The sequence below is a fragment of the Coturnix japonica genome, chromosome 6, assembly GCF_054131305.1.
Source record: "Coturnix japonica strain WE chromosome 6, WE-NBRP24, whole genome shotgun sequence".
NCBI classification, from domain to species: Eukaryota; Metazoa; Chordata; class Aves; order Galliformes; family Phasianidae; genus Coturnix; species Coturnix japonica.
The window spans coordinates 29,844,581-29,870,904 of NC_140668.1; the positions used below are offsets into that span (position 1 = coordinate 29,844,581).

At 40.8% G+C, this 26,324-nt stretch overlaps 1 protein-coding gene and 2 long non-coding RNA genes across 6 annotated transcripts in view; 2 read left to right on the forward strand and 1 right to left on the reverse strand.

Moving 5' to 3' along the window:
* Positions 1–4,214: 4,214 nt before the first annotated feature.
* On the reverse strand, positions 4,215–25,939 carry LOC107319327 (uncharacterized). Its single transcript, XR_001557739.3, has 3 exons — positions 25,818–25,939; positions 9,984–10,202; positions 4,215–8,525 (listed from the first exon to the last, which is right to left on the reverse strand). It is a non-coding gene; the product is annotated as an uncharacterized LOC107319327 (long non-coding RNA).
* On the forward strand, positions 6,412–12,508 carry LOC116653959 (uncharacterized). Its single transcript, XR_004308643.2, has 3 exons — positions 6,412–6,508; positions 9,861–9,975; positions 12,371–12,508. It is a non-coding gene; the product is annotated as an uncharacterized LOC116653959 (long non-coding RNA).
* Positions 25,311–26,324, forward strand: part of ZNF536 (zinc finger protein 536) — a 314,380-nt gene continuing 313,366 nt past the window's right edge. For 2 of the 4 annotated variants that reach the window (XM_085551820.1, XM_015874059.3), the window contains exon 1: positions 25,599–26,129. The gene's annotated coding sequence lies outside the window, so the exon portion shown is untranslated. Of the gene's footprint in view, positions 25,448–25,593; positions 26,130–26,324 lie in introns of those variants that run through there. The other 2 variants (XM_085551816.1, XM_015874058.3) reach the window with 2 other exon arrangements.

Below are 26,324 nucleotides of genomic sequence, written 5' to 3' on the forward strand. Positions count from 1 at the left end.
TTTTTTTTTGTTTTTTTGGGGTTTTTTTTTGTTTTTTTTTTTTAATTTATTTCTCTAGAACCCTTTCATTTTGTTCCACAGCATCTTCAGCCTGTGCTAAATATCAAGGCAAGATGTAAAGCTTTTGTTATTTTTCATTGTCTTCTTTTTTTGATTGCTTTTTGCACCATGTTATTTCTCTCGGTGATTCCACTATTGCACTTTCCAAGCATGCTACCTTTCTCCTGATTTTCCATCCTTTAGTATCCACATATTTTTGTCTCTGGGGTTAAATTCTGGCTTTTCTTGAACCTTCTCTTTCCTACCTATTCCATGGATTCATATACAGCCCATGTAGTCTCTTACAGGTCATGTTGTTACAGCAGTGGACTAATTAGACTCTTTCTCAGCATCCTGTTTGGCTCACATGGAGATTCTTAAGAGAAGGTAATGGATAATCAGTTGTTTTGTTGTGGTGCCTCTTCTTGTATAAGACGTGACAGAAGACAAGTTAAGGTGGAACTCTGTTCAACAGTAATTATCAGGTGGACCTGTTCACTAATTGAGAATATTCAAAATTTGCTTGATTCAAGTGCCCCACGTCTGCATCTTATCTTGTGGCTTCTTATGTCTGAGATGATGCAGAACATTTGCCTCTTTCCCATGTCCCCTGTCCCTCTCAGTGAGCTGCCATGTGCTCTGGGGAGTGTTGGTCCTGGCCGGCAGCTGGGAGCCCCATCTGTGCTGCAGGCATGCTTTGAAGGACGTCAGAAGCCCAGCACACATAACAGAGTGTGAGGTGCTCAGCATCTGTACCTGCCTTGCTGCCTTAGGGGCCTAGTAACCCCAGGGGTTGTGTGAAAGCACTGCAGACCCAAGAAGTATGAGAGGTAAGTGGAAGCTTTGGCCCCAGTCTCAGACAGCAGATGCTGGAGACAATAAAATCTTCTCAGAAAAGGAAGGCTATTATTGCAGTTTTGTAGCCAACAATTACCTTGCTCTTATAAATTATGTTGATGTCCATGATATAACGCACGTTACTGAGCATATGATAGCAGTTGTGTGCTGCCATCGACTTTCCTGCTGGTGCACAGTGCACCCCTCATAACCCACTTTGTTTAGCATTGTGTGCAAAGGTGCTCTATAAAATTAAACTGACCCCAAAACCATGCAATGTCCCTGTGCCCCCCAGCTTTCTCTGCAATGTGCTGCTGCAACTCGAAGCTGCAGCCAGTTAGATTTCGCTGTCTTAATCTAACATTTGTATATGGTGCCAGACAAAAAGCCACTTGTGTGGGCGAGTTTGCCAAGATTTACTTAGCAATTTTTAGAAAGAACTGGCATAGTATAAAAAAAAAAAAATAATTAAAAAAATGCAGTTTTCTCTCTCCTTTCAAGTCCCAACCTCTCTTGAAACATCTCTCACTGCCTTTCTGTTATCATTTAATTTCCACATGCACAAATACAGGATTCATTCCCAGTTCTCTTGACTATAACATATCAACCCTCTCGCTAACATCCTTAACCTCTGCCCCTAGAAAACTAATCATCTCTCTTGTTAGCTCAGTCCCTTTCAGAGATGGCAGCGCACAAAGCACACCAACACTTCTCTACCGCAAGTAGAGAAGTGATGCTTCTCCTTACTTGGTTTGTTCCACAGCTTCCACACTGATTTGTGTTGTACAATTCAATCTTCTGAATCACCCTTAATGACATCTATTATCTAAAATCCATTGGGCACCACTACTTCACTTCATACCTTAATTACACCACCTCTCTCTTTTCATACCTGCTCTTATACTTACCCAGTCACTGCCCTTAATGTCATCCTATTTCTCCTGTGCTTAGCTTCCAAAGTACTCATCCAGCAATGCACACAGCAGCTCTGTCCTCCCGCCGAACTGCTGAGAGTGCTCATGAGGAGTGTTTTCTTGCCTCCTTTCCTCAAACAAAAGCAATCCTTAGATTACAACGGAGAGTAGAGGAAGGAGCTATGGGTTAAACAGCTGTAGGGGGTTCTACCAATTCAATTTGGATTTAGATACACTGTTTGTACAGAGATGAGTTTGGAATTTTGATGTTCGAATGTGCCTAAGGTTAGGTAAGATATGAATTTGCACTGAGAGTCAATGGGCCTTTTGAAAATCTGGGCTTTTTGAGCCAGCATGTTGACAGACGTTTTCTGCAGGGTGGAGAATATTCCTGTTCAACCCCATGCATGGGGGTTAATAGCAGTGAAGTTAGATCTTTCTAGTTTATTAGTATTTTTTTTTTTTATAACAGCGCAACAGTCACCCATTCATCAAGTCACAATGAAACATGTTTAAGTTTTCTAGAAGCTTCCCATTCATGTGATACTGAATTCTTGACTATTTATAATAGTAAAAACAAATGAAAGCCCTTTCAAGAAGCAGATGCTGTACAGGAGAGCTGGTTATTTAGAGCAGGAGTGATTTGGCAGACCTAGTGTTGTTTGTTAGAGCGCTGTCTCACATAGAAGGTAATTTAGAAGTCATATTTTTTAAAATAATTTTTCTGTAGGTTCTCCTCTTACCCAGCTGAATATATTTAAAACTCAAGAGTAGAGACCCATTGATTATTCTGGCTTCAAGGATCAGGAAGAGGTTAATTAGGGGCTGATAAAAAGTTCTCTGGGGCAGGGGTCATGTCTTTGTATGTATTTGTACCATGACTAATGCAGTGTCCCCCTGAGTCTACAGGGGCTGTGGGTTTTTCCACAATGTAAATAATATTAAATTGCAGTTTAGAAAGTGTAAAAACAGTCTGATGGCCATTTGAAAATCTTTACCTCTCGCAGATCTGTTTTCCCAATTTCTGGGGCAATTTGAATACATCACAAGTGTTGTTTTCTGATTTTGGTTCATTTAGAGAATTTTCATCAGTGAAAGAGCTCTCCTATGCTGACATAAATATAACCCCAGAGTAGCAGGGATTCTTCTGGGCTCTGTAGAGCCCTGCAGATCAAACCATCATGCAGAAGGAAATTTTTATGTCTCTTCAGGTTGTTTGGACCTTTTTCTCTTGTTGAAGCCAAGATATGTGAGGCAAATGTATGACAGAATGGCTCAGCCTTTCCTCAGACAAGAGGTACATCTCTCTACTTATCCCGATGGGAGTATTCTAGGGAATACTGGCTTTCTCACTGCTGTTTCCCTCAATCCCTGTACTAAATTTGTAGGTTCCCCAAATAACTAATTTTCCTTTCCTTCATGCCAAGCTGATTGTTTCTCCTCATTCTTTAGCCCTGGTGCACACTATATTTCCTAAGTGAGAAGGCCAATGGTTCTCAACAAACTGGGACAGAACCATCAGCTTTTTTTGCAAGATATTCTCATTTTCTGTAGTTACACATGGAAAAAGTGCAAGCTTTATTCCCTGTTATCTTACACTTTGTCATCCCTGCAGGTTATAATGTCTATGTTCGTACTGTTAATAGAGGTTAAATAATTTTGTAGTCCAGTGGGAAACGATGTCTCCACACTTCGCTCAGTGTTTGCCATCTGATGCCTTTATGCTTTTTTCAGATTGCTCTGTTTTCATCCAAGTCAAAAAGTGATTGTAGCTTGCATCCACTGGCCAACTTTGCCTTCTTTCAAGCACCCACTGAAACCTGTGAACAGGGCCAATACAGAGGGAGAAGTCCTGCAGCGATTATGACAGGCCACGTGCCCTCCAGGACTTTCCAAGATACACGGTAGTTGGTAAAAAAAAAACAAAAAACAACAATGCAGTACTGGTTATAGCTTATTATTTAAACTCAAGCTGTAACCTCGTCTCTTGCTTTCTTCTGTGCTACAGGGATTCTGGTAGGATATAGGAAAGAAAATAAAAGTGGCATTTTCTACAGGAAATGACCCTCGCAAATATGTCTCTGCTAATAATTACAGAGCTGGTTTTATTTTGTTCAATGCACTGCTTTGGTTTTGGATTCATATCAAGAGCAGCATATGCTCTCCAAACTGAAATATGTGCGTATCTGATTTTGGGGAGAAAAAAAAATAATAATTAAAAAAAAAAGTATATATTTAATTGATCTCTTCCTACCCTTTTCCCTCCCCCTCATTCTCTTCCTGCCTCTTTGCCTATTTCTTTACTAATTCCATAACAGTGTAAGCCCCATATTATGAAAGAAATCCGAATTAATTTAAATATAAAATATAAACAATTGAACTTACAGCAAAACAGATAACAGAAAAAAAGAGCTATTTTTTCTCAGTCAAGTGACAGCTTTCTCGTTTATTATCATTTTAACAAATTAAGTTGCAAAATTGGCATTATTTCAGAACTGTGCAAAATGTAATGACTCTATGAAATATATTGAATTTCTCAAGTAATAAAAATCCCTTAGTTTTGAAGAAGAATCACTTGAAATGATCCTTAAGAATCCAAAGTTTTTTGTGCCATCTCTGTACTATGCTTGCACAAAATCTAATGGCATTTGCTGAGTTAATCCTGGATATCCCATTGTTTTGGTATTTGTACTCTATTAGTTAAATACAACATGTGTGAGAAAATCAAAGGGAAGAGATGTTGTTAAAATAGGAGAAAATATTTATCCCTTAGATGTAAGACATACTTGTCACCCAAAATAAATCTGGCTTAAACTCTTTAAGTCTTAAGTCAAGAAAGTTTCAAGTTTAAGTAAGTTCTTAGTCTTAAATCTCTTTCCTTACAATTATGTCTATACATTGAATGTACATGTGATGTGTGCATGTGTGTAAAAGCGTAGCATGTACTAAAGCTAAATTCTTCTAAAGCTGAAAGAGAAAGGCATAATATTATGGCAGTATGTGCACTTTTCTTTCATCCTTTGGATGTACTGCTGGATGCTAGTGGGAACAACCGTGTGAGCTGAGAACTATGAGGTGAGTGTGGGTGATAGCCGGGTGCTCGCAGGGCTCTGGATATGGGCAGGTGCTATGGGAGTGCTCCCCCAGAGCTTGCTGTTCACCTGAGGGGACAGCAGTCCCCGTGCCACATGCTATAGAAGACTGATTAAGCTGGTTCTGCTGCCTCAGAGTCTGCATGATAAATCTTGGCCATGTTTTTGCTGAGTCCTTTCTGCCTTTTTCTCTCCACAAGGATCTCCAGAAGCACTCTCTGTTAGCATGCCTTCCTGAGCACTGCTTCCTTTCTCTTCTCCTGTACATTTGCCTGTCCTTCAGATACATCTGTGTCTTTGCCCTTCAAGAGGGTGCCCTCTTCCCTGTTGGCAGCCCTTGCATAGGTGTGGAGCGTTGTGCTGCCTCTCATCTCTGTCTCGCTCTAGTCTCTTTCCTGCTGATGAGACCCATGTTGCTTTGGCAGAAAAGCTAAAATACAGTAGTTCATCAATCCAAAATCCACAATGATGCACATGTCTGACTGTAGGGGTTTGGCTGAAGGTGATTTTGACTGTGAGCCTGACTGCTCTTCTCACTTGACAGCAGAAAAGGACTGCAAGACTTTGTCTAGTACAGATTTCACAAAGTATTTTGAGAAAAAGAGTCTTTGCTGGTGGGCAGCATAGAGAAATGGTTTGAATAGAGTGGATGTGGAGAGCAGCACTGTTGCTGTCCACGTTTGGAAATGGCAAGTATGTAGTGTCTCATTGCTGGGTGCATGGGGATTCTTAGCCTAGAAACAAAATGGCTGTCATAAGAAATCAGTAAGCAGTGCCACCAGCACTGGCGTCCTGCAGCTTTTCCAGTGCCGAGAGAAAGATGTGGATGCAGAAATTCCTGAATCTTTTATGGTTGTGTGGGTGAATCTGGAGATAACAATCATGTTATAAGAGCCAGTAATTTATCTGTTCTGGACATGGTAACAGAACATGTGAAAATGGACTGTAAGGAGTCTGGGAGGGAGCCCTCTGTCCTCTTTCCTTACCCCTCCATTCCAGACTTACTTAAAACATTGCTGAAATTCTGAATTAAAACAGAACAGGTATTGATTTTCCACATAAGAATTCTCGCACCTTTTGGTAACATAAAAGCTGATCTTGGTATCCCTGTACAAAAATCTCCATTCTTTGTAATATTGAACATGATGGTCCTTACCCTGAAGGCTTTTGCCCTTCACATTAGCAGTACCTGTATGTTGTCAGCACTGAAATCATGGCAAATCATCTAGATGCAACCTTTTAAGATTAAAAAAAAAAAACAAAAAAAAAAAACCAACAAACTGAAATCAAATAATCCATTATTAACTTCATCTGGAAAGGGTTGGAGTCCAATAGAGAACAGACACATAAAGATACTTGTGCCCTCCCTGTTCTGGGAGGTGGCTTAGTGTACTGTGTTTATAAGCCAACTGATGCCTAAAATCAAACCAAGCCATAGCAAGTGCAGGGCAGACATCAAGGTAAGGATGATATCTGAGCATGCTGGTGGCTGGGAGAGGAGCCCACACTTCCCTTCAAGTCCCAACATCAAAGATGACAAATAACTTTTCTCCATGTTCCAGTTCTGCACATCATCTGAGTGTCCTTTGGCAGCAACAGTTGGCCCAAGCCTTGCAGCAGCAGCTGGTAAGTCCAGAAGCAGAGCTGTGATGCCTGTGGCATCAGATGTACTGGAAACCCTTCTAAACTGTATTTTGAAGTTTCAGCATTTGTGTGGACCTAATTATAAGACACACATTTCATTCATGGACTATGTGCCTGATTATACATGGTAGCATGGCTTGTACCAGAGCTGAGCCGTTCCTGGCTGCACTTTAAGGGAAGGATGTGGTTGGCAGCCCAAGGCATGGTACAGGTTTAGCTTGAGCAGGCCAGAAGTCTGAACTGCAGCTCGGATGGGCTGTTCTTGGCTTCTTCTTTGACATGCTGGATGGCATTGGACTAGTCACCTCACCCTCTGTGCAAAAGTGCTCCTGTGATTTAAGTGGCATTACATTTGTTGAGTACCTAGAGATCTCTGTCTATTTCAGAATGCACATCTGTGGGTGTGCACATGTGTTTATCTTGTATATGTGTGTTGTACATATATAGGGAACCTGCTTTAGCAGGGCTGTTGGACTTGATGATCTCTAGAAGCCCCTTTCAACCCCTGCAATTCTGTGATATGCCCACCCGCACATAAATTTAACTGTATATACATATATAATGCACTTGCATGTGTATTTATAAATGCACGCACAGAAGCTTTTTGTTATCATTGTGTTGTTGCATAAAATCTGGCAAATGTTTCAGCCTCATGAAGAGAGCTTCACTGATTCCAGGTCCTGGCTTTCAGAAGTTACAGCCTGCTGGTACTTACGTAGACCTTTTTGGTCATTTTGGTGCACTCACTTCTGTTCTGTGTGTTCTGAAGGAAGCGTTGGCACATGTCTGTAGGGTGCTGATGCAGAGGGTTCTGACAGAGGCTGTGTGCAGTGGCTGCTGGAGGCTGCTCTGACACTACCTTTAACAGTCTGGACATAATCATTTAATGTAATTGTTCAGTTCAGCAAAAAAGGCTAATGATTTGCTCTCTCCTGAGGATGCTAATATTAAAAAAATAAGTGTTTAACATTAGCAGTCCCTTAAGAGCAACTAGAAAATCGAAGGCAGCCTTATCTGTGGAAGACTCTGGGATTTAATGTTTCAGTATACAGGAGCCATGTGGCAAGGGACTGCTCAGAGCTTCCCACGAAGCCCTGACTGGCAGGATGGGTTGTACCACTGATGTGCCTGCAAAGCCCTTCACTGCAGTGGGCAGGCTGTGGTGGCAGTCAGGTGTTCCTGCAGCAAGAGTGAAATGGGGACTATGGTAAGAACGCCTGGAGAGCTTAAATAGCGTTGTTTTCCTGCAGCAAGGATGCCAATGATGTCGGCAGATCACAGTGAAATGCGTTCATTGGATCGTTTAGACAGGAATCTTCAGAGCAATGACTGGCAATTAGGCAACCATTACATTTCGGGGAAAACTGTCAGCCTAACTGCTCCAGGTTGTGCTCAGAACCTTTGGTCCAATGCTTTAACCATGTAGGTTCAATGGCTCCACTCCTGTTACAGGTGTCAGTGAATAATAATAATCATCATAAAAAAATTGAATTGTGCAGTGCTGAATATGCCTAGAATTCTTATTATACATTTATAAAATAAACTCTAATGGCTTTTTGGAGTGGTTATGGTGTAGTCTGTCAATGTATATTAAGATTACTGTGATAGCACATAGCCTTTATGATAAAAGCATGCAAATTAACATAGGAATCTGTAGGACTTTGCATATTTTCCTGTAATTTAATACAAACAGGTCCAGATTTATAGAATCACATGCACAGAAATTGTGTGCATGCATTTTTGTGTGTGCAGTTTTGCCCTTACCCAACATACGAGAGAGGAGCAGCTTCTGTGGTCTGGATCTGTACTGTGGTCTGAGAATCCGCATGCCAAATGAAGCACAAGGCGACTTTGATGGCCAACTTAGCTATCAAAAAGGTTTCTTAATGGAAATGCTGTCACTGTCTTAACTAGAGTACTGCTGCCAGGCATCACATCAATAATGCAAACTTTGGAAGACAATCTTGCACACTAAATAGCCAAGAATTCTGAAGTATTTCTAGAAAGAAGAAAGAAAAAAAAAGGTAATAATTATGAATTGGTGGAAGCCATCAACTGAAATTTAATTTTGCATTCAGATTTATTATTGCTATCTGTTCTCAGTGCCGAAATGCCTGTTTACTTGCAAAGGACAGTTTCTTTCCGTAATGAATCATAGTAACACTTAAATTAAGCACAGTAAAAGAATGGTTAATGTCATAACACGCTGACAATTTAACCTGGCCAATATTTTTATTGCCTTGTACAATAAACCTAACAGAGCACAACTTGCTTTTTGACTGGTGGAAAATCGGTTATGAACCGCCAGGGAATGACCAATTTTTCAAATGCAGCCATTCAGTCACACTATAGCCACTAATACTTTTTTTTCTCTGTACACTATTGCTGTTATAATCTTTTGAGGATATTGTATCACGGCAATAACCTCCTCAAAATCAGTCTTTACTGCAGTTAATGACTGGACAGCTGGAGCATTAACTGGCCTTGGCTTTGCCTCTAGCCATTAACTAACAAACCAGTTGTTATCCACAGGTAACAACCAATTTCTTGCAGAATTTTCTTGATAAAGTGTCTCACTGGATAAAAGTTGTTCTTTTTTTTTCCCCCCCTTCTTTCCTCAACTAACATCTACCGAGTGCAAGTTAATATGTAGCAGAAGAATCACAGAGAAGCAGCAATAAGTAGTAGTGTTGAGAGGGAGGGAAATTATAAACCCAAATCCATGAAGTGCTGCTTGTTTACTCCTGCCAGTATTTTTGTAACATTAATGAAAGACGGCTCTGTCATGTCTTGGTCATTCAAGCAGCACGGAGCCCTGAATGTGACGCCTGTGCTGAGGCACGACATGGCCATCCTGTGGGAGCAAAGCAGGGTGTCTGTTCGCATCCCTTCTGTGCGGATACCCAATGAGGACCTGAGATTAATTCTGTGTGTTTTATACTTAATAAAGTGGGTATTATTTTTGAGGGCCCTCGTAAAATTTTAGCCTCTATGCTTGCAGTTGGAAGTTATGAAATGTTAACCTCTGTTTGGTTGCAACGTTATTTTACAAGTAGGGTTAGCAGATTCAGATTAAATCAGTGCGCTACTAAGGGAGCTTAAAGCAGAGATTCATGGCATTGTTAAATAGCAGCAGAATAAGTAAAATGTACAATTGAAACATCTGTAAGAAGCCAAGCTCTATCGTGCTATAAACAATGATGTTTTAAAACTGTTAATAGGCTTAATAACAGTTTATTATTTTACCTTAACCCTTTTTAATGCCTCTATTTCTCAAGCATTTTTCTTGGCTGTACTGAGCTGTTAATATCACTTCTTACATTTTCCCCTCTAGGTATATTTTCCAGTAGAGAATAGGAAGAAAAAGGAGCTGCAGCCATGCATTTGCTTTTAAGAAGCACAGGAGGCACTGTGATACCGGACCTTCCTTGGCTCGACTTTGACATATGGTGATTACCTTAGCATCAACAGAAGTAGTAGAAGCATTCTAAAACCATAGGCAAAATCCTTGTGGCAGGAAGAGCACAAAGGACAGGTCCGGACTTCAGAGGGGTCACAATTCTCCACACAGCATCTGACTTGGTATCCTCCCTCTCAGCTCTATGCCCAGTACCATGCCCTTCAGTGTGTATTTACAGGTGTTTGCAGAGCAGTCTTCTGCAAAATTCTTCATTGTCTACCAGAAATAGAATAAATATCAACTCAAATTTCTAACCAGAGAGTCAATTTCCAATCATGATATGTTTTTGGAAGTAGTTTAATCTGGAAGGACTGGGGGGATTCTTGTTAGTGAGTCTGCCTTGCTGTTTAAAGTCCTGCATGTTTTGTGCACATGTGGTGGTTCCCTTTCTCTTTGGTATATGCATGTGACTGTCTAATGCTATTGGAGATTTCATTTGGGCATTGATGTAAGAACAGGTCCCTTTTAATGCACGTGTACTAACTACCAATATTATTTGTGATGCGAGCATTTCCAGCAATTTGAAGTGATCCAATGATTTTTAAATCATTCTTAATTTCATAAGTCTACTCCTTTAATCTCTTTCAAAGTAGTGAAAATGTAAGGCATTCTAAACGTTTCTGATCATTCTTCACGGCTTTGGCCCCATAAAGCCGATCCTTTCCAAAGTTAAGCACTTAAAATTTTGAAGTACTCCAATAAATTTAAATTGGCATATTCTGTGCATATCAATTTAGAATTATTAGAGCATTAGTGCCTAGGAGTGATGGCTGAGGGCATGCAAACCAGTTCATACATTGATTTTTAATGACTTTTTATTGATTCTGTGCTTTTTAAGCTTGATACCCTTAGGTTGCCTCTTACATGGAGTTAAGAGGTTTCTGATGATACACTAAGTTCCTCTTTTTGTTTTGTCCCTATGGCTTATTATTATAACTCAGCTCTGATGCAAAGACCAAATGCACTTGATTTGTGGCTTTGGAAGTGGTGATTGTGACTTTAACAGTATGTGGTTCTTCGTATTTCCCCAGCCTATCTGTAGACAAAGTTTATGCTCAAACCTTTAAGGTCTCTCCTCCCCTCAGCGTGTGCACTCTGCTCACTGCAGTGATGGATGCCCTGGGCTTGCTCTGACAGCAGAAAGAAGCTTCTTTGTAATTTTTAAATGTCAATCTTAATTTGTTGGGCCAAGACATTGCAGGTGTCATAAAGCACAAAGTGAAAATGTGCTTTAGTTCTTTTACCTTTTGAAAATCATTCATTTATATCACTGAGCACACATGTGCTTGTTCAAATACTGCATTTGTTATGTTTGGTGCTGCCCTGTTGACCAGAATGCTTTCAAGGCAGTCAGTACTGTTGGTAATGGCTGTAGTGAACAGGTGTGATACCGCCCTGTGGCCATCCTCCTCTGGGGCAGGAGGAAGGCTGGAATGATGTCCAGGGGGAAGCACAGAGCCCCTTGGTGTGGCTGACCTTGGCTGGCTGGTGGCAGCTCAAGGATGTGCCCAGACACATGTGGGGCAGCTCAGGGAAGCACCACACTGAGCCATTACACCACTGCCCTTGCTTGAGTGTGAGAAGTGCTTTGTCCAAAGCCTTCATATGTGGGTCACAACAGGACAAGTGGGAATATTTCTAATAGATTAAATTCTTGTGGGTTCTCCTCAGTGCTTCTCCCCCGCTGCTTTGGTTGTGCTGTGTGAGCCTTTTTGGGAAGCAGACATAGAGCCTGTCTCATAGACCCATGCCTGGAGACCATGGCACGCAGGTGTCCCTCTGCCCCCATTAGGCGTGATCACTCTGGCTGCGCTTAAGGCACGTAGCCATCTGAGGAGACAGTAATTGCTGCTAACTGTGATGGGTGCTTCTGTCCTTAGGCTTTGTTTAGGGCAAATTCCTCTGCAATTGCATTGTTAGAAGCCACGGGCCTGTTAAAGTCGGAGTTATTAGGCCATGTGCTTTCCGTGTGTTGTCATTGTGGGAACGCCACCAGAGCCGATGTCTGTGCAGGGCAGGGGAAGTGTTAAGTGAAGAATAAAAACAAGTCCAAATTCCCATTTGGAAACTGCATGCCTCAACAAATACCACTGTTCATAGCAAGTTATTAGCTTTGTGGTTGTAATTCTGGTCCTTTTCAGAAGGGAGGTGGAAAAAAGCATGTAAAAGAGATTTTTGATACTTCACGGTATGTTGACTGAACAGCAGAAAGCTCCCCAGTCTGCTCGTTCCCCTTTATGGCTTGGATGTGCTTGTGGTAACACTTCTTTCATCTTCTTTAAGTGAGTCCTTGGGTCTCCCTGTGGGGCACCTTAGCCACCCCACAATGCAGATGGAGAATGCACCTTCGCCTTATAAATCTGAAATGTCTCTGTCTTTTTCAGGCCACCAACAGATGAAGATCTTGTACAAAAAAATCTCATCTTCTTTCAAATAGCAAAATTTTTTCTACTGAATGCATTTATGTGGGCCTGCAGGTGGGCATGAGCTGGTCTTCCTCCACTGGGTACCAAGGAAGGAGAGACTGCATCTCCAGGCAAGAGCTGCATTTATATATTTATTTAGAAGCAACTCTGAGCAACAGCACATTTAAGAGTTTGGCTCATTTTTACGGGTTTGATTCATTGCTTATTAAAACCAATGGAAATCTTTCCATTGTTTTCAGCTGGTTCTGGCTCAGAACTTCTTGGTGCTTGACAGTATTTAGTAGGAGCTGAAAGATCTGAACTTCTAAATCATGATATATAATGGTCTTCTGCAGTGCCTGTTTCTTAATTATATACATAATCCCAATATTTGTTGCAGTATGTTTCTGGGTGAGCAATTTCTACTTTGTTAATTTTTCACGTGTATGATGTAGTGAAGTAGTTAAATAAAATATCAATATTGTATTTATCACAAATGGAAAGCTAAATATTGAGATCACTTCTATGCAGGCATTAGTTTATGGACACTGAGCCCTCTGAAGAATGTCACAAATTCCCTCTATGCCCCTGAATGCTAAATTTAGTATTTGGACCTTTGATTTAACTGAAAGATACATTAAAAACTGATATAGTCAAACAATTCCCTGCGGAACATGCAACTATGCCGGCTTTTATGTCACAGTTATTTCAGTCAAAACTCGGCAGTAAATTATTTCATCCAAAAGTTGCTAAGGGATATGCCAGGCACATTTTATAAGTATGCAGTGTATCTTGGGATGATAGCAGGTCAACAATTTCAGCCCCTCCAGTCTGGCTGTTATACGCATATGTATATGAGAGGTATTTGTGCAGCTGTGTGTAGACCTCCCCGTACCTTTGGATGGTCACACATGGTAGATGTGTGCTGTGAGAGCTGATGTATTGCAGAGAACTGGGAATTCCCAGAGCCAAAATATTCGGTGGAGCTGTTCGCATTTTAACAAAGATCAGTGTGATAATCGTTGTGTCTTTTCATGTTGACTTTCTGAAGATAACCTAGTAGCTGGAGCTTCAGAGAATTTACAGATTTCAAGGCACTTTAGTAAAATATTATGAGACAATGAATTTGTAAGTGCTGTCACCTGTCCTAGAAAGCAGATTCTGAGAGGACTTCTTCCATCCCTTATAATTTAATATATCATGTAATGAAAACTAATCTGTGTAATTCAAATTCAGACATTAAAACAAGTTAAAGGGGTCAGTATATACAATACATTTCTCTTTGCCAATTTACTCAGTTAATTTAGACATTGCCTTTTCACTTTAACTCATTAAAACTTTCTTGCCAAGTTTACTTATCTGTGTTAAGAGTACAATTAATATTATAATTTTTAATTATCCACTTAGTTTTATCAGAACCAAAGTGTTTCCTTAAATGTGGATATCAAAATAGAGCCTGTATTTTTAAAGAAAGTGAAGCTCTGCGATTTCACTAATTCCTTAATAGCACAAATATTTATGTATCTTTCTCTGTACTATTTATACATCAATAGTTGTGTTGTTTTATGTTATAACCCTAGTATAGAGTACAACAGAAAGCTGTTTTTTGTACTGCTTAATTCTTTACCACTCATTCTGATTTATGGCATCATTTTGTTTCCAGCTCATTCCTTATCTTCAAAAGGCTTGATCCCAAACTCATCAAATTCAGAGGAGTACATCCCAGTGGGCTTTGGATTAGTCTAGTAGGGTGAAATAGTGGACTTCATGAAGTTTGCTTTACATGTGCAGATATGCAGTAGTAAGATTACTTGATAGATTTCTAATTCAGCTTCTTCTGTGTAGGAGCAAGTTCTTGAGAATCCTGGCCTTGCACTTGAAATTTAAGAGACCATTTTAGTTGCATATATTCATCCATTTTCTTACTATGAAATTTGAGAATACATTTATTTGCCAGTTTGATTTTATCATCATTATGGAGAGCTCATGTTTCTAATTTCTTCTACAGGCTCTTGAATTGTTAATGTTAACTCCTACTGAACTCAACTTCGTTTTCTAATGGAAAGACAGCATTCTGAACTGTTAAAGACATGTTCTTCGGGAATGGAAGTCATAATAATGTACAGCTCATTACAAAGGGATGGAAAAGCATTAATGCAGAAGACAGATGGTAAATAATAGTACAAGCTATTTATCTTATTATTTCTTAGTTATAGTTGTATGGAGTGATAGCCATGGAATTATGAAATTGATTTAAATTCTTCAGTGAAGCAATAGCTGTTCTGTCATTTTCAGAGCTCTCGCTTTTCCTTTACACCTGACATGGTCAAGTTGGAACAACCCGGGCATATTTTCCACTATGTATCAGCTAGAACATTCCCGTATTTGCAATTTACTTGATAGTTCCTGGTATCCTGGCCAGTTATGTATATAAACTGCTGCGAGCCACATTATTTTTATTAAACACAGAAATACGTTAATATGAAATGATTGTAACAGATACTACCAGATAATCATGTATGCTGCAAGCTACCTTAAAACACACTTTTGATATATAGCTGCAGTGTCTAATACATAGCTATTGTGCAGCTGATTAGCTGTGGTGAGAAATTACTCATTCCCCTGTATTAACTACACTGTTTAACTACGTGGTTTCCACCAATCAGTATGAAGTATGCCAACTTTGTTTAGCCTGTGCACTTGTGCAATGATGAACAAGTAATGCATAAAACAAACCCTCCTACCTAATCAAACATTCCTCAGAGATTTGAAAACAGAAACAAAGGGTAAATCCATTCATAGATTATAATGGTAAAACAAAATAAAGTTTGACATATGTATATGGAAACTATGAACACATGATGTGAATAATTTTTTTCAACAACAACATGTTTGAATTATTAATAAATGCAAAAAATATGTTGTAACACAATATGGAACAATTGGAAGGATATATTTCTTTAGAATCACAAAGGTCAGGAAAGATCTCTATTGAATACAAACACTATGTATTTTTTCCCCCCTTGGTTTGCATTTTAGCCTTTTCAGATGTCTGTCTTATTGTGAAACACTGCCATGATTATGGTTGGGAGAAGTTTTCCTTTTCGATCCTTGAGCCTGTAGTACAATTTTTATTCTTTGAGTATATAACTAATGAAGTTTGTTAACTTCAGGGTGTGAAGCCTGTATAAACTCTTCTCAACCAAAGGCGTTAGGTGTTGAGTACAGCTGATAGAGCAATTCTCTATAGGGGACTGTACCCAAGAAAGGGCTTACACTTAATTTTGTCATTTATCCTGGTTGCCAACTTATTTGATTTTAAGATAACTGATGGGCCTCTTTGTGGATATATTTTTTGTTAGTCATCAAGATGGCTCAAAACATTTGATAAGAGTTACTTTACAGGAGAGTAGTAAATATTGGCAGAATGAGATACCACATTTTTTTCGTTGGCCTTTTTCTTTCTCTTAAGATTCAAGCAAGCACAGTGCTTGCAGACTTGATGGGGGCTGTGATGACAGACCACCGCAGTCATTTTCACTGTTGGCTGCACATTGGTTAGGGGCTGATGTCCTGCCCTTCTCTACAATTCCTATTGACTTCAGTGTTTGTTGTGTGAGCAGATAATGTACAAAATAGCCGTCAGCTGAAACATCATATATATAAATATAATTTTAAATTGAAACCATCACAAACAAGTCAGAGTAAGGACAACGCTGAGCTCTTACAGAAAACCATGTGAGTGAACAATAATGCCAGCTTTAACTCTGAATTCCCAGTCGCGTGTTGGCTTGCACCCCAACCTTAACATTAATTGGAAGCTTTTCTGCATTTCATCTCCTCATTTACAAAAAATCTTTGCCGAAAGGTTATATAAAACTCATTATTTACCTGAGTGACCAGGAAGGCTCTCAAAGTGCCATTCCAAGCTCTCGGGTGAATGCTTATTTATAGTTTTTTAATAGGCATTCATTACCTGATGAATTGGAAAGACTCTTTTTGAACCAGTTCCTGTCTATTGGTTAAATACAGATTGATAACTTTTTCTTAAAAAGCTTATTATTAACTAGATAAGCTCATCACCTCTGGATTTCTAAATTGGTGATTAGTTTTAGCTTCCAAGGGCTTATTCAACATTTTCACTAGCGTCACTAAAATTTTACCCAGTGGGCCGCGTATTCTGGAAAAGAATTATAGCATGACAGTGCTTGCAAAGCATGGACTGCAGAAGTGACACGGACCCATCTGCACAAAGAAGACATTCCTCAAGCCTATGTATTTGGTCATACATTGACTACTCCATGCATGGGGCATAGAGGATGGGAAAGGGAGTAGCATGTTTTAAAATGCCTATGAGCTTGGAAAAGGTGTTAAGGATATTTTAATGCCTCAAAGGACACAATAAGGCCCATTCATCTTTGAGTTTCACTGGTTTTGTTTGGTGTATCACTCAGCTTTTGAGGATTTGCTTCTAGCTGCAGTAGAAACAGAAATAAAAACAAAAAAACCAACCCCACATCCAACAAAAAAACAAAACCAAAACCCTCTCTGCATTTTTCACAAACGCAGTTTGGCAGTGGATGCTTAGAGCAGGATGTAAGCTGTCTCTGTGAGGATGGCTGGTTACCCCATACAGTGGCTACCACACTTTGTGAAGTGAGATCCATCCTGTCCCGGCCATTCGACCCTCAGCAGCGCTATGGGCAGTGCTTGCTTGGCATGGCTCCAGCACGCAGGCAGCTCCAGCTCCTTACCCACCTCTGCAGCTGTTAGCACATCTGTAGGATTTCAGAATGACAAGTCCTGGCTACAGAGGTGTAAAACAACATGGCCATACATGCTCATGCCTTGTGATCCTTGAGGGCTCTTTCAGTTTGTAATTTATATCCTAGAATGACACCTTTATATAGCATCTGTTACAACTTAAAATTCAACATAAAGATGAAATGGCATAAAAAAAAGAGCCCTAAACTTAAAAAATTCTTCCAAAAGGGATAGCTCTTTTGAATTCTCTAGGACTTTAATTCCTAAACAGGCTTGAAAAACTGGAGCAACGTTTTGCGGCTTCGTTATTGATTTTATTATTGCTTATTTGTTTGATGTGAGAATACTTGACTTTTCTGGCTTTCTTCCCTCACAATTGCCATTTTTTGTCCAATCTCTGCTATTTTTTTTTGTTTTGTTTAGTTTTTAACTTGGAAATCTCAGCTCTGTTCACCATTTTTCTCTCCTCCTTGGAGTGGAGGTAAGTGGTGAGAAAGAGTGGCGGTGAATGCTCAAGAGAGAGCAGATCTTTCTCATCTTTTTGAGTACAGCAGGTTTTCAACTGCTTGATGAAAACACCCACATTTTTGTCTTACTTCCCAGCTGTTTCAGGGGGATGGCTTACCTTTGAATTCATCTGATTATGCATAGATTCACTAAAAAGCAAAAAAACTAAAATCTAAGTTTCGGATATAAAATTAGTAGCTGGGAAAAAAAATTCCATCAGGTGAGAAAACTGAAAAGAAATACCAAAAACCTTTAAAGCCTTTTGAACTTAGCAGAGAGAATGGAAAAAATAAAGGTCATAGTGCAGTTGTTCTTTCACATCACCACCTCTGCCATTAAAAAAAAAATAGATGGAAATGTCTATCTTAAGCATTTAAAGTATTATCCTTTAGGAAACCAGTTTTGTGCTTGGTTAAGAAATCCTTAAAATCTCGTTTAAAATGAGGTAAGCAAAAAATAATTGTACTCTTTGCCTCCCTCTGCTGGCTGTGCAGACAGAGTTAATTGGCTTCATGTTGTGTGACCCTCGGATTTGAAGCAGGTAGGCTGACAGTAGCAGTCTTAGTTTCAAGTGTGGATGGAAATAGGTAGGGAAACAGCTATATATGAACACAATTATGGAAGCAGAGGGAATTTAGAGAGAAACAACAAGTCTTCATTTTTCAGGCTTTAAATTATGAGAAACGTGTTTGTTATTAAGGAAGGTCCTTTAACCTCCCTTGAACTCATATTCCGGACTGGTTTATATGAGGACAGGAGAGTCATATGCATTTTCTTTGAAGAAAGGCCAGGTGCTGAGGTATAGCAACAATATTTTGGCAGGAAAATGGCAAATCAAATCCAACTGTCCAAGAGGGCTGGATATGAGCAGAGCTGAACAAATCTTTGTGTGTACACACATCATTCAGGTGCTTTGCATTACACAGAGAGCTCTCCACTTCATCAGTTTTCAGATGTGCTCTGCACTGGTGTCACTTTGTACCAATGTGTATTTTTCAAATACATAACATAGAGCAGTCCTCTGTCCCACACCCAGAGCCTCTGCAGTTCTCCAGGGACATTGCTTACATCCCTTTCGATGTTCAGCCTCCTGTGAGGAGGTGAGGTAGTTCTCTCTGGGGGACAGAGCAGACGGAGCAGGGCTTCCCTCTGGGATGTCATTTGTCATGCTCTCGGGCATCGGTTTTAATAGATGTTTATGGTCCTGTGCCAGCATATCTAGAAAGGCACAGTGCTCCTTTCCGTATATAATTTTGGCTTTTTGGGTCTGTGTAGCAATGGCATTTAATAAGGATTCCAGAATTTATTTATTTATTTATTTTTAAATGAGATCCACAGGGCAGTATCCCTGGGGTATGCCACGCCAGCTGGGCCTCCTGCAGCTGCTGGGTGAGAAAAGCTGCACTTCAGCTTGGTGGACTATGGTGGCCTTTGGAGGAAAAGCTGTGGGTAAGCTCTGCCCCCAAACCTGTCCCTCAGTCCTCTCCCTTCCCAGGTGGCCAGGATGGTGGCAGAGTTTCTTGGCTGCTGGCTGCCACTGCTCTGAGGCGCTACCACCTTGACTGTGAGGCTCATGTGCTGGGGACACTGCCAGACTGCGGCATCCTGGCATGGCTCAACCAGGGGGGACAAACAGGGTCAGCATGGCAGGCGTTGGTTGTGAACAGCCACCTCCTGAGGCTGCCTGGGGCTGCGGATGCTGCAGATGGCGTCGGGCGGCCGCTGAGGTAAGGATGGAGGCGCCATCTTTGAAGGCACCTCACGGTGCATCCTGTGCGTGGCACTGCCACAGAGTGCTGCCTTCAACGGCTGAATTCTTTGGGGAAACTGCTCCAAAAGTGGGAACATGTGGTGTATCACGAATGGCTGTTCTCTGAGATCCTCCTAGAATATCTTAGACCTTGCCCAGTCCCCCTTGCAATGCAAGATGGGGTATTTCAGTCCAGACGCTGGCACCTACCTAATCAGCTGCAGACAGGGCAGTATCAACAAACTTTCAACAAATGATAAACACGCTGCAGTGTTCTTTGCTGATGGTACCCAGAAAGAGCAAGATATTTTCCAGCTTCGAGCAGCACCATCACTGTATGCAGAGCTCACTGTTTAAAGGTAAGCATTGGCATAACAACCTTAATTCCTGTACTATGCTGTGGGGCTTAAATTGTGAAGCCATCGTTGAAAAGTTAAGATATAAATATTTTCAGCAGATCTTTAAAGTCATTGTTTAGCTGTTTTCTCTAGGCACTGATCTGCAAACTTGCTGATAGCACAAAGGATGTCACCACATTTAGTCATGGGCTGAGGTGGGGGCTGCAGGGAAGCAGTGTGGCACATTGGTGCTCATCAGTAGGGATAAATAGCCTGAGTGCTGGGGTGAGCCATGAGGTTATAATCATAAAAAGCCCACATCTTTCTGGCTGATGGAAAGAAGTTGGAGAAGCTCAAGAGGAGAGAGTTGAAAAGTAGAATATTTGTTAAATTAGTTGGGTAGGAAGAAACTTGTACCCAAAGAATCATTCCTGGCTCTGATCTCAGGGAGAAGATCAAATAGAATCTCTTTTAAATAGTGCTGACACCCTGAGAACAGGTTATGTGTGAATCTGCTGCAAGAGTGAGGTTAGTGCCAATGCACTTTAAAGCTGAAGTTCACCTATCACTTTGGATATTATTTCCAGTATGTTCTTTCCTGGGTCAATCATAATTCCTAATGATTACAGCTGGGAAAGTACACCTGTGGTACTAATCTCATGTAAATTTAAATGCTAAAGTTTAAATCTTGGAGCAACAGTTGTCTCCCCATCTTCTATCTTCTGCATGTACTAAGACTTACTGCACCTTTCATTCTTGCTCTTTCGGAGAATTTCTGAGCCCCTGTTGTGCTGAATGGGAGACAGTCAGAATTATGTCCTGCATGGGGTTATAAAAGCTGTGTCTTCATTCTGGAAGCAGAATGTGCTTGATTCCACTAGGTGGATCTATTGAGAATATTGTTACTATTTAATACAAAATATGTCTTTTGCTTTGGGAAAAGTAAAACCAAGAAACATTTTAGTTTTTTTTTTTACCATTTTGCTTAGATTCTTATGTTAGAAGAAATACAAAGGTAACCACAATTGTCCATAGAAAACTTCAAAGCCAGGTCTCCAGCCCGTTAGTAATACTTGGATGGACCGTTTCATTCCAGTTTCACCCTTGCTTTGGAAAGAAAGAAAAATACATTGTTGTTAGGATTATGAGAGAGATCTGTGCCTTCACACTGGCCCTGCTTTAGATACTGCTTCCATTCCACATCTTCCTGGTGCTCACTTCATATTTCCTCTTAAATTCTTCCTTAATGCCTGTGATTTGATGAACTGTTGCAATGACTGTGACAAAAAGTGGCCAAAATAGATTCCTGGCCTCAGTGTATGCTTTTAGTGGACTTACCAGCTTTTTGGACATCTGGTTTGGTGACAGTTGACTGCTACAGTTGAGGATGCAAATGCATCTCCTAGAAAATGAGTTCGTTTGTTTTCATTTATCTATTTTTCCCCTAAATTCTGATCACCTCTACCTCTGAATCCCCGTGATGATGACACATATAATATTTGCTGATGAAATGTGTTTAGTGACACTTATTTTGGCTGTGGTCCCTGGGAAATAGACAGCTTGTTCTCAGATGGGCTCTGTCTCTGGTCTGTTTTGAAAACTGGGATCTCAAGGTCCTTTATCCAGAAAGCTTCTTTACACAGTCTGTACAAGTGGGAAAACCTTCATCCACCTTGTCAGTTTGCTGGGGTTTTGCCCAGGAAACTCCTATGTTTTTAACAAGCGTTCTGGAAGGGGTTTCCCTTTTTCCCGTGAAAGTGTTTTATTTATGTCTTCTTGAACCATGCTTCAGCGACTTTCTTGCTGGATGACTTGTGTTTTCGCTGGTTCAGACTGCCATGTAGATCGCACCACCTGTTCCAGAGTTTGCTGAAACATTTACTGTAAGTTTTCTGAAATTCCTTATGTAAAGTCCCTGCTATTAGATGGTTCCTTTTATGAGCTTTTCCTTATCAATATTAAAGACCTGATGTTCTGCTCTTCCTCGGAGAAGAGACCCCCCTTCTAAAGCATTAAGCTTTCAGTGGGGTTCTGCAGCCATTGTAAAAGAATGCCCACTTGCTTATTACCTCTCTTTAGAAAGGAAATGCTGATCACACTTTTTAAGAACAAAGGCGGGATTATTCTCCAATCCTTCCTCATAAAGCAAACAATTTATAAATATTTAAATATATAAAGCTAATGTTTCTCCCTTAACCATTGTGTAAATTACTGTAGGACTATTTGTGTTTCGTTACTTCCCCGTATAAAGCCTCATTAAATACTCCTCACACCTCTCTCCCCCAACTGAGCTTTTTATTTTTCATCAAACTTGTGAGATTTGGGTTCTTCTTGCTTTTTGTTTATGTCTGTCTGAAATATGAGCTTCTGAAGCCCTGTCATTTTACAGAGATGGAAATCACAAGGAAAAATATGTTGCTTGGCCAAAACCCCTCAGCTCTTATTTCCTTTCATGCTCCTTTTCAAGGTTTGACACTACTGTATGCAATGGCTTCCACTTCCTGAGAAGATGCCCACTATTCTGCAACGTACATTTCTTCTGCTCTTAACTTCTTCTTCCAGTAGTGTTTTGCCAAGTTAAACCAGGTAGAGTATTCCTGCCTATGCACAGAAGAGATACAAAAGGGAGTAAAACCAACCAGAGAAATTGGAGAAGTAGTTGTGGACAGTAGTGCTTCTGCAACTGTGAGGACACGAAGACTTAGTAAATACCTTTCTTTGGATGCAAAAGGGGAAGGAAGTAATACTGGAGGGCACTACAGAAGTGCTAGTGGTGTTGAGGACATTAGGAATTCCAAGGAAGATTGGAGCAAAATCTTCCTGAGCTCACATCTGAGGTCTTCTAAATCCCATCTATCCAACAGACATTGCATAGAAGCCTAAGCGTGTCATTGAGTCAAGACAGTTTTGTGAATCCTTGTCTCAATCCTTGCCTCTATGGATGTACTAGGCTCACAAACATACATTATTTCATTGGGCTTCATTTTGGGGAAAGGCTGGCTATCCCAGCCCAAATAACCATGCTGATGATGCCTCAGGGAAAGGAATTTTGTTTGGTCTTTTTTTACAGCACCCTCTCCTGATAGCACCATTTCTTGCATGGCAGCCTCCTCTTCCAGACTTTGAGAAAGTTTTGGTTGGCACGTTCTTCCTATGGAGCTGAGTTGGATGATCATCTGTTGACTGGGGGCATAGAGAAATTGACTGGACATTCACAAGTGGTGGATCACAGCTCTGCTGTCAGCTCAGTGATGGTTAAGTACGAAGGTTTGGCTTCCTGGGATGTGGTTCCTAATCTCTGTCCACTTACAAATTTCTGGAGGGAAACTTCTCCCTCCAGAACAGAAAGGGGAGGATAAATACATTAATTTTTGCAAGGATCAGAGTCCAAGTCTTCATCCTCACTCTTTGTTTTCACTCTGCTCGCTGTCATTAAAAGAACATCAGGCACTTTTACCAATGGAACAGGAAATCCCAGTGAGATGTCTCAAGCTCCTCTGCTGTCAGTTGCTGTTTCACCTATCTCTAGCCAATATTCTTATCTTTGTCTCAGGAAAAAGAACCACAGGGTTTTCCTGAGCTCTCATTCTTCTGTAACTCTTTGTGCAATGCTCTCAAATCTCACGCCTGCCAGGACTCCAGGTGCCTGATTTGGCCCTTGTGTCTGAAGTGCCGCCACCTCCTACGTTGAACTGTGAAGCCCTGGGTCACGGAAATCATAAGGTGAAATCTGATATTAAACCATAAAGGTATGGCTTATTCCTTTATGAGACTGCTAATAATGTTCAGCCTTGACAGGGTTAAAAGGCAACATCCATTTCCCCATTATCTTGTTTAAAAAGTGCCTTTTTTAAAGTCCATATGGCGACTTCCTTTCGACCTGCTTTCCCATCCTCGTCTCTTTGTCAGGGCTGTCACTTATAAAGAATCACTTGACTTACAATAACAAGTTCAAAAGAAGACAGAATATAATCAGTTGATCCACGAAGAATTGAAATAAAGAACACCCCCACTGCTCCAGTTATCATTCCCATAGAGATAGTGATATTATTGATGTGATTGCTATGCTAATTTCTATAGAAAAAACTTGTATTTTGGAATTTGTTCAAAGAGAATTTCAGACACATCAAATTGGAAAATGCAGAGTGAATTCCTAAACTTTTTAGTATAGGCATGGGAATCTTTTTTTCTTCTTCTTCTTTTTTATTTTTTATTTCTTTTTTTCTTTTTTAACTTTGAATAGCTCCGAACAACTATTTATAAACTTCCTTTAAAAATCAATTGGAAAATATGTTGCTAATTTTTCAGTTGTTATAGAAAGTTAATTTACTGCAGTCCCAGGAAAAAAAAAACAACAAACCTACAACCCACAAAGTCATACAGTACCTATAGAGTTATTAATATCATCCCTGTGCCCTGCAAGTGGGGATTGGACCACGGAATCCAGAAAAAGAGGCTAAGGATTATAAAAGATGGGCACGCTTAAGTGCAGTGTTTAGGAAGGGCTAATTAATCTATACCCCTTCCCCTGCAATTCCATAGTCCCTCTGGGAATTGCCACAGACATAAACTTTTTTTTCTCTGCCCCCCCCCTTCCCCCCCCCTTCTTTTTCTTGGGCTCCTATTTTAACCAGAAGGTTTCAGCTTGTGATGTTATGCTTTTTATGTAGTAAACTGATTTAAAATGTATGCCAGTCATCTTCAGGGAACTCATTTCAGTCAAGATGAAACTAGTCTTACCTGAATCAATGTTTTAAGTGTCCCTGTGGCTCGGCATTTTGAATAATCAATCTGTCTCCATCGCTTCTTAATCATGCGCATCACAGCCTTTTTTATTTGTCAACCCTTTCCGATCCTGGCTTTTTGTTATTAACATGCCCCTAATGTCACATGCGAGCCTTTTCTTTAAAACAAGCTGCTCATTGGTGTATTTTGATACTTTTTATTATTACTAAATCTTTTTTCCCATAATTACACCACAATCATTATATAATCCCATAACAAAGAGTCTATTGAGGCACCATGCTTTTGTCAACTATGGGACACAGAATCCATAATTGCATTATTCAGCTTCTCTTCCACCCCCCCCCCGCTACCCCCCCCCCCCCCCCCTTTGTAGAAACACAACCTATTTCACCAGTCACATTTGCACCTTGTTTGCTCGGTTATATATTATTTACTAAATCGTTGCCCTGCGGATAAACCTTGTAAAGTTGCTTTAAAAAAGTTATTTGTTTGATAATTAAGTCCTGAAAACCCATCGTTTAATGATTATTCCGAACCCATAAGGCAGAGAACCTCCATGACGTTTTTCTCTAAGTTTAATTACCGTATGCTAATTTCCTTGCCTACTACGTGATTAATTAAAATCATATTTTCATAATCATTTGGCACTAGTATTGTTTTAGAATTATCATGATCCCCTAAATAGTGTATGTAAATAAAGTCGGCTCTAATGGAAAGAATCAAAATGCAACGCTGAGGACCTTTATGTGTTTGTATGCATGCGATTGGCAACATAACTGGCTTATTTACATTAAATACGCCACAAGGTTACAGTGCAGATCAACGTCACTTTATCGCTGATTACTTCTCTTAACCGCCGGAGCGGTGACTGATGCTCCGGTCCCCCCGTCCGCCCAGCTTTCCCCGGGAGTTTTTTTCGGGAGCCGCAGACTTTCCACACTTTCGGATCAGGTACGGGGGGCGCCTCGGGGAGCCCCCGGGGGGACGCGGGGCGCGGGCGGAGACGCGGGTGCGGGCGCTGCGCGGGGGTTGCGCGGCGCGGGGGCTGCGCGGGCCGGGGGCTGCGGGGCGGCGCGGGCTCCTCGGGGTGTTTACACGGGCTCAAGGTCACGACCAAGCCGCGCCGTGTTAAATGGTTTCTTAGTTGCCAGACAGGGAGGAAAAAAATGGACGATCGCAGACCATTCTTTGTAGATTATTATATCAAGGGTTCAGCTTTTGGCTCATCAAAGCTAAATGCCGCAAGACCTATCTAGTTGCTGTGAATTATGCCAAGACGACAATGGAGTGCTTTTTTAATGGTACAATGCATTTCACCTACCAGATAGGGGGAGTCCACGCTGAGAGATGGGGATGTCTTGTGATGTTGGGTGATCGGTATCAATGAAGGGGGTGATTCTGAAAAGAGACAGATTAAAATAAAGCGCTCTCTGCCCGGGATGTGCTGGAAGCAGTTGGGAGGGCTACCCGGAGCGGGCGGCCGCGGCAGCCCCGCGCCACACTTTTCCCCCTCCGCACCAGAAAATGATCAAGTCAATCATGTGGACATGCTTCATTATTCATTGAACACAATCTTTTACAACGCTCCGTTTACGTGCGGGAGTTTCTTCTACGCTTTGCTTTAAATTTGAAGGTAAGAAAGACAAAGGTAAAAAGGGGGTTTTGGAGGATCCGGGAGGCTCCCGCGAGCCGGCAAAGAGGCTCCAAAGTCAGTCCGGAGTACGGTTCGCTTTTGTGTTTTGTTGATTTTTTTTATTTTTTTTTTTAATTTCTTTTTAATCATCGCAACGGGGCCTGCGTTTTCCACCGCGATTAAAAAAATACGGTA